Raw genomic sequence first — 8,524 nt, 5'->3', positions numbered from 1 at the left:
ACCATGGCAACTTAGAGCTCCCAGGGAGTAGTCCAAGACCTCAAGTGCTTTCTGATGACTTAAAATCTTGTCCTTTTGCTTTATCCTTTCAAAGTGTTAATTAATTAAATAAGATTCTTAGAGAAAATGTTTTATGTTCTTACTATACTTTTGTTAAAAAGAAGAATTGTTTTTATTTTTGGTATTGTAAAGATCATACAATCACAGTCATTTGGAAATGCAAGCAACATGTAAAATTAAATGACATAAAGTAAAAATCATCTTAAATCCTACCACAGTTAGTTACTGGAGGCTATAGTAAATATTGTTCAGGTAGCTGCATATGTGTATAAATATATATACATGTCTCATATATATACATACACACATACACATATGAATGACTTTTATAAGTGAGATTAATTTATATGCTATTTTATAACAGTTTTTCATTTAACAATATGTCATGGTGCTCTTTTGGTGCCAATCAACATAGACAAACAGCATTCTTTTTAATATTCATATATTACTATGTAATATAAAATAATTTAGCTAATTAATCTCCTATTTGCAGATATAAGACACAATTTCTTTTAATGAAATATTTTCGAGCATCAAGTATTTCAGAGAAAACCCAGTCAAAATACAGCCATTCATTTTATTTCATCAAATAAGTTTACATGGCTAAAGTGTGAGGAGGTTTTAGGTAAGTTTAGGGACAGAGAAGCCAGATAGAAGAGTCTCTGTTTTAGTCAAATAGGTAACTAAATAATAGGCAGTTCTTTAGTTTGTTTTCTGCTATACTAACATAGGTTAACTAATACCCTAGACATTGATGAGGCAAAATAACTATCAGTCAAGGTTTGCGCTATAGTGCAGAAACCTGACAGAGGGAATGAGAGGAGGAAGAGCAGGAAGATAACAAGGAAAAAAAGGAGGAAGAGGAGAAAAGGAAAGAAAGGAAGGAGGGAGGAAGAAAGAAAGGAAGATCTGTCAGAATCTGTTTGAGTGCTAAATTTTTTTTAATTAAAAAAAAAGAAAGTAAGGGTAACTTAAATGAATCAGTGTTTCATTTTCATTTAGTTACAAGAAATAGGGAAATAAAAAAGCCAGGGCTGATCAGCAACTCACAATGCAGTCAGGACCCAGGTTCTTTGTATCTTTTCACTCAACCATCCTATGGTCCATATCACCTTGTGGCCCCAATGTGGCTGCTTCACCTCCCAACATTGTGTTCATGTTCCAGATATGAAGGGGAAGGTGAAAGGGAAAAGGACAAAAACGTGCAAACCAGCTAACTCAGTACTCCTTCTAGGGGGTCTTTTTGGACGTCCTATTCAATAATTTCTATTCACAGTTCACAGCTAGGTAATATGATTGCCATTATTTGCAAGAAAGGCTGGGAAATACAGGTTTTTGGTTTGTTTTGTTTTTATGGCTTGTATGTAAGAAGGGAAAAATGTACATTGGGAGGCAACTATCTCTTTCACAATAATTAATGTAGGGTATTTCTTATAATATATAAGTGTATGTACATGTATATATTCCCAAGAAACTTGACCTAAGAGAAGAAAAGGTAAAATGAGTAACACTCTTATTTAACTAAGTTTAAATCTACAAGAGATTGATTTTAAAATAAGTCTGTGAGAATTCTCAATGAAAAGAGAATTTCTTTATTTTCTTTTTTTGAGACAGAGTCTCTCTGCTGCCCAGGCTGGAGTGCAGTGGCACAACCTCGGCTCACCGCAACCTCTGCCTCCCTGGTTCAAACCATTCTTCTGCCTCAGCCTCCCAAGTAGCTGGGATTACAGACATGCACCACCATGCCCAGCTAATTTTTCTTGTATTTTTAGTAAAGACGGGGTTTCACCACATTGACCAGGCTGGTCTCGAACTCCTGATCTTGTGATCTGCCCACCTCAGCCTCCCAAAGTGCTGGGATTACAGGTGTGAGTCACCAAGCCCAGCAAATTTCTTTAATTTCAATTCAAGTTAAGTACCTAAGATGTAGGTGGAAAGAAAACCACAATGGATAGAAACAGCCCCAATCTTCAGGATCTCACTATAGTGACAACAACTTTTAAACAAACAATTATAATTTCATACCAAAAAACCCTCTATTGCATTGAGAAATGTATAAAGGACTATGGAAAGAGTGGGAAGGCTTTGGGAAGGAATAAATGTGGAGGAGTCTACCTGTGTTCTAGGTTTAACAGATAAGAAAAAATGTACCAAGGGAATGAAATAAGAGAAGGACTTTTCAGAGCAATGGAGCAGTAAAATGCAATCTGGTGCTGACTGGTTCCTTTAACACGTTGTATAAGAGGTACATGTGTAGCCCAGGTTTCTCAGAGTTTGGTCCACCCCCAGTGATTCCAAATCAATTGAAGCAATAATACCAAACAAACTCTTCAGAATTGGCATACACACCAAAGTCTGAGAACCCAAGGTTTAACCTGGTGAAAAGAGAAAATGGGTCAAAGAGACTGTATCTAGCACTTTGTCAATACCTTCTTTCATTCCTGTCTCATGCTAGTCTAACGATACTGCTACAAATATGTTCTAACTATATTTCTGAGTTATGTTGATTTTTTTTTCCCTCAGATGCTCCTCTTGAACACTTCCTCACTGGGGTCCTGGTTCTGATCCATGATCATACCCCTTAATTTAATGCTATCCTAAGGAGCTAACTTGTGCAGAACAATACCAAGATATTGAGGTCCTAGTTCCAGAGCTATAGACTTATTTTTTTTTTTTAGTATGATAAACCCCTTTAGCTATCCAGTAAAGCCTATGGACTTCACTTCAAAAAATAATGTTTTTATGTGCACAAAATAAAATACATAAAACAATATAAAACAATTATATTGAAATACAGTCAACTTTTTTAAAAAAGAAAAGAAATGTGCTTCTTTACTAATTCTCTAAATAGCAAGCAAATACATATAAATTATAGGCAAAGAAATATTAATGTGAGGGTTATTGTTGCTTAACTCGAATAAGAGTATTAAATAACAGTCTTTGACAAAGCAACAAGTATGCCATATTGAACACGAAGCCACAGGTTTTGTTTTCTCCTTCCAAGTTCATAGGTCTTCTGAAAGCATATGGGTCTCTGTGGACCCCACATTAAGAACCCCAACAAGAAGATCATTTAATAGAGTGGTCTGCAAATGGGGTAGTGCTGTCCCCTGTGGTGCATTTGAGAAATGCAAGGGGGTAATTTTGATAATCAAAATAACTGAGGAGATGCCATTGGCCATTAGAGGCCATGACGTGTAGAGTACCTTTCAAATCCATCAGCTCTGAATTTAATCAGCTTAACTAAAGTCTTCAATAAAGTATGAGTTGATGGAAGAGATAGATATTTCTTATTATGCTGAATCTATCTCATTCACTTGTTAACGTTAAAGACGTTACTTGAAAGCATAAAATTAACTGGAAGTCCAGTAAAGTGTTTTATATTCTTTTCCTGATCAATAAGCATTTCATTCTCTTGAAAATAGACCATTTCTAATACGAGGCATCATTTATAGGTCTTTGCCTGCAACTTTTCATGTACCGTTCAATGGAAAATTACTGAAACAATTTTTACATTTCTATTCTAGAAAAATTTCACCTACAATATCCAAATGTCTTTTTTTTGAGATGAAGTCTTGCTCTGTTGCCCAGTGTGGAGTGCAATGGCATGATCTTGGTTCACTGTAACCTCCACTTCCCAGGTTCAAGCAATTCTCCCACCTCAGCCTCCTAAGTAGCTGGGATTACAGGCGTGCACCATTATGCCCGGCTAATTTTCGTATATTTAGTAGAGATGGGGTTTTGCCATGTTGGTCAGGATGGTCTTGAACTCCTGACCTTGGGTGATCCGCCCGCGTCAGCCTCCCAAAGTGCTGGGATTAGAGGAGTGAGCCGCCACTCCTGGCTTCAAATGTCATTATTAAGATGAGTACTAGGCAGTCATTCTAAGGACAATTGACTCAAAATGTTTACTTTTTGTTACCTCTGCATTGTAGAGACAAACTATATGCAAAAAGAGTATAAACAAATCCTATCTTCCATTACATGTTATAAATACTTAAATATTTTCTAATTCTTATAGACAAAATGTTTCTTCTTACAAACAAAATATTTTCTTTCTTATAATTTATTAGGCCCTTATTGGAAAAAAGTTATTGGATTTGCCTTTTCTTCACACCAGATGGGTTGCTTTTTTAAATGCCCCTTTCCCAAATAAATTATCGGATTTGAAAGAAAGGTACTAACTAGTTTGAAATCCTCTGAGATTCAGTGGAGTTAAAGCCCTAGTTACAATAGACAATCTACATTCAAAGCACAGGCAGTCCCCAAGTTGCAAATGGGTTATATTCTAAAAGTTAATTTGAAAGTCTGCTGTTTAGAACTTGTAGAAGCATTTTGCCATGGAAACAAAGTTATAAATGACAGCTGAATTTCTAGACTAGCCCACAAAAGTCTGTCTAACCCCTAATGTGGCTGAATCCAATTGCTTCAAGGAGAGGTTTGTAATAGAACATAAGAGTTCACTGACAAGCTGAGTGGTGTCCCATTTTACCAGTCTTTCTCAATTTAGCGTTGTTGGCTTGTTGTTTTACTATTTCTTCATTTTATTCCCTAAAGATATATTAGTCAAATAATAATACCTTTCTTTAAAAAGTACTTATTTCATTTCTTATAGGTATGTAAATTATTTTAGGTCTTTATCTTAAAGCAAGGAATAAATAAATATCATTTTTTCCCCTATGATAAAAATCAGTTTCCTGGCTGGGCATAGTGGCTCACACCTATAATCCCAGCACTTTGGGAGGCCATGGTGGGTGGATCATCTGAGGTCAAGAGTTCGAGACCAGCCTGACCAAAATGGCAAAACCCTGTCTCTACTAAAAATACAAAAATTAGCCTGGCATGGTGGCAGGAGCCTGTAATCCCAGCTACTCAAAAGGCTGAGGCAGGAGAGTCGCTTGAACCCAGGAGGCAGAGGTTCAGTGAGCCGAGATCACGCCACTGCACTCCAGCCTGGGCGACAGAGCGACTCCATCTCAAAAAAAAAAAAAAAATCAATTTCTTATATAAGATTTTTGTTTGTTTGATGTCTGGGTTTTTTTTTTTTTTAATTTATACAAAGTTAAAATTCCTTTTCTAATGGCAGTAATCTATAAAGATTTTTTTTTAATGTGTTGCTTATTTAAAATGCCTTTGATAACAACCATGGCTTGACAAGTAATAATGAAAAGGGACATTAAACAACAATATCAAATAGCTTTTTCACTTTTGCCATTTTACTCCTTTGACCATTGATTAAAAATAAGTAGTTCCTAAATGTATCATGTGCCAATCAAAATATTTCTCAATCTAGGCCAAACTTCTTTTTCTGCCCTGTATCTACACATCACAAATGTTAGTCCTGGCTCATTTCTTACCCCCAGGCATACTTGGCATTTTCCCACTTTCATACCTTTGTTAGGTTTCCTTCCTACAAGAGTGTTGTACTCTGGTCATTCTATTCTTCAAGGTTCACTTTAAATTTCAACTCTTCTGACCTAACATGAAATAATGTAAATTAGAGTGTGTTAAGAGTTGTTAAAGAAAAAGGGACTGCTGCAATGGGGTCTTGCAGCGGGGGAGAGAGATAGGACACAATTCCCAGTAAAGTATGGGCAAGTAAGAATTTGGAGCCAAGGAGCAGTGTGCGGGTCAGCAGGTGAGCCTTGACTTTTAAAAACTTTATAGATAACATCAGGGGTACGAGTGATTCCTGCTAAACTGACCCAACAGGATTCTTGCTGAAGACAGGCCAGAGTGTTTGGATGTCACCGCAGATAGTGGAGGATGAGAAACTTGATCAGATATGAAGGATAATCAGCTATTGAGAATAGGAATTCTTGCTAAACTCACTTAGCAGGGTTCTTTGCTAAAATAGAACTTTACAAGGAAGTGCACAGATGGGCTTACCAGAAGATCTAGAAGTCTAAGGCTTGGCCAGCAATGAATCTTTGTCAGAGTCATACAAACCTAGGTATGAAACCCAGCTCTGTCACTTTCTTAGCTGTACATATGTGTATGTAAATTTAACTACTCACAGCAATGTTTCGTGTCTAGAGAGTGAGACTAATAGTACTTTGATCACAATGTTGTTTTAAACATTAAATAAAATCAGTTAAAATTTAAAAGCACAATGCCTATCTTTGATCATCTCATAGCAACTGATTGCTTGTCCTTTTGAGCCCTATAGCAAATGTTAGCTGAGCTATTCATGTCAAATGTTATCTCTCTGAATATATTTTTGCATAAATGTATTTTGTCTCCATGACTAGGTATTTTAAATCTCTCTGGTTAAAATATATTAGTCAAAGTCCTGGCTAGGACTTCAGAAATTAGAAACCATGTCATATGGTTGTTGTTTATGTTAACAAAGAGCCACAGCTGACTGGTCCTGGTAGTCTTGCTTTGTGCCCAGGCTGGAGTGCAGTGGTGCCATCTCGGCTCACCACAACCTCTGCCTCCTGGGTTCAAGCAATTCTCTGCCTCAGCCTCCTGAGTAGCTGGGATTACAGGTGCCTGCCACCACAGCCCAGCTAACTTTTTTACATTTTTCATACAGATATAATGTACCCTTATCCAAATTTTTAATGTCCCTGTAGAATCTGGAATAAGTTTATATAGCAGGAGATAAGAAACAACCTCCTGGGAACAGGGTATTTTTAGTAGAGACAGGGTTTCACCATCTTGGCCAGGCTGGTCTTGAACTCCTAACCTCGTGATCCACCTGCTTCTGCCTCTCAAAGTGCCAGGATTACAGGCATAAGCCACTACGCCCGGCTGGCACTGTTTTTTGCCCGATAATTTGAGCATGTTTCAGCAAATCTGTAGAACTGGCAGAGCAGAGGAAGAAAAAACCTTATCCTAAGTGAAGAAAGCTATGAAAAGTTTCCTTCAAGATCAATTGCCGAAGGTTAGAGGAAAGGGCTTCATGGAACATGTTATCTATTCCACGAACTCATGCCTGAGTCCTAGAGCAGCAAACAAATTGTATAACTAAATGCTTCACTGTGATGTACCCGGGACTTTTGGAACTGAAGACAATATCAACAGGAGATGATGCCTGTGAAAAACTGTATCTTGGTACAGGTATTAGTGCCATTAAAATTAGGGGTTGGTGGCTGGGTACACTGGCTCATGCTTGTAATCCCAGCACTTTGGGAGGCCGAGGTGGGTGGATCACCTGAGGTCAAGAGTTCGAGACCAGCCTGGCCAACATAGTGAAACGCCATCTCTACTGAAAATGCAAAAGTTAGCCGGGCGTGATGGCGGGCGCCTGTAATCTCAGCTACTCGGGAGGCGGAGGCAGGAGAATTGCTGGAACCTGGGAGGTGGAGGGTGCAGTGAGCTGAGATCGCGCCATTGCACTTCAGCCCCAGCCAACAACAGAGAGACTCCGATTCAAAAAAAAAAAAAAAAATCAGAGGTTGGTAGCCTCAGCACAAACAGCACTGCAGTTGGGGAGCTTTGTTGCCTTTGGAAGCAATAAGAGAAAACAATTCAATGAGCCAGAGGAGGAAGATGGTGAATGAATTAGAGGACTGTTTCTTAAAGTGTTCCCTAAAAGCAAAGGAAATAAGGCATAGAATACCAAGCAAATCCCTTGGAGTTCTTAAGATCTTCTGGAAGAAATCTGAATGTGGATGAGGAAAAGTATCAAAACTCTTTGAGACTTTTACTTCAACCGTATTTTTACTCTTAGTCTTCTGTAGGTTGGGAACATGGGCCATATTTGAATTTCTTCCTGTGTTTGTTTCGGGTTTTTTTATCTTGATGTTTTTTCCCTTTTTTTTCTTATTTTATTTTTTGTTTTTTGGAGACAGGGTCTATCATCCAGGCTGAAGTGCAGTGGCATGATCTTGGCTCACTGCAACCTCTGTCTCTTGGGTTCAAGTGATTCTTGTGCCTTAGTTTCCTGAGTAGCTGAGATTACAGAAAGGTGCCACCACATCCCGATAATTTTTGTCTTTTTAGTAGAGACAGGGTTTCATCATGTTGGCCGGGCTGGTCTCAAACTCTTGGCCTAAAGTGATCCTCTCGCCTTGGCCTCTCAAAGTGCTGGGATTATAGGCATGAACCACCGTGCCTGGCAAATTTCTAATGCTTTAAGCCATTAGCTTCTTGATTTGAATCTGAATATTTATTCAGTAAAGTCTTAGTTCATTATTTTGAAAGAGTCTCTATTTTACCTTCTTTTAGTGATGCTAAGTATTATTAGTAATTAATTTTAGCTTTCATTCTTTTTAGGTAAAATAATTCTGGATTTATGTCATATATACAGTGTAAAGGAAAAAACAAAAGCAAAATACAGATATGCCTTGATTTTTAAAAACTTTATAGATAAAAATTTGAAATCAGTAAAATTTGTATTTTATTTCATTAAAAGCCTTCAATTTATAAGTGATTTTCCTAGTTTTTCCCATTACTATATGTCATTGTCTTCATTTCAGAGATGCCTGTTTCAATTTTTTTTTTTTTTTTTTTTTTT

This window comes from Cebus imitator, unplaced genomic scaffold, assembly GCF_001604975.1.
Source record: "Cebus imitator isolate Cc_AM_T3 unplaced genomic scaffold, Cebus_imitator-1.0 Scaffold94, whole genome shotgun sequence".
Lineage (NCBI taxonomy): Eukaryota > Metazoa > Chordata > Mammalia > Primates > Cebidae > Cebus > Cebus imitator.
Note: the sequence above shows the minus strand (reverse complement) of the source record.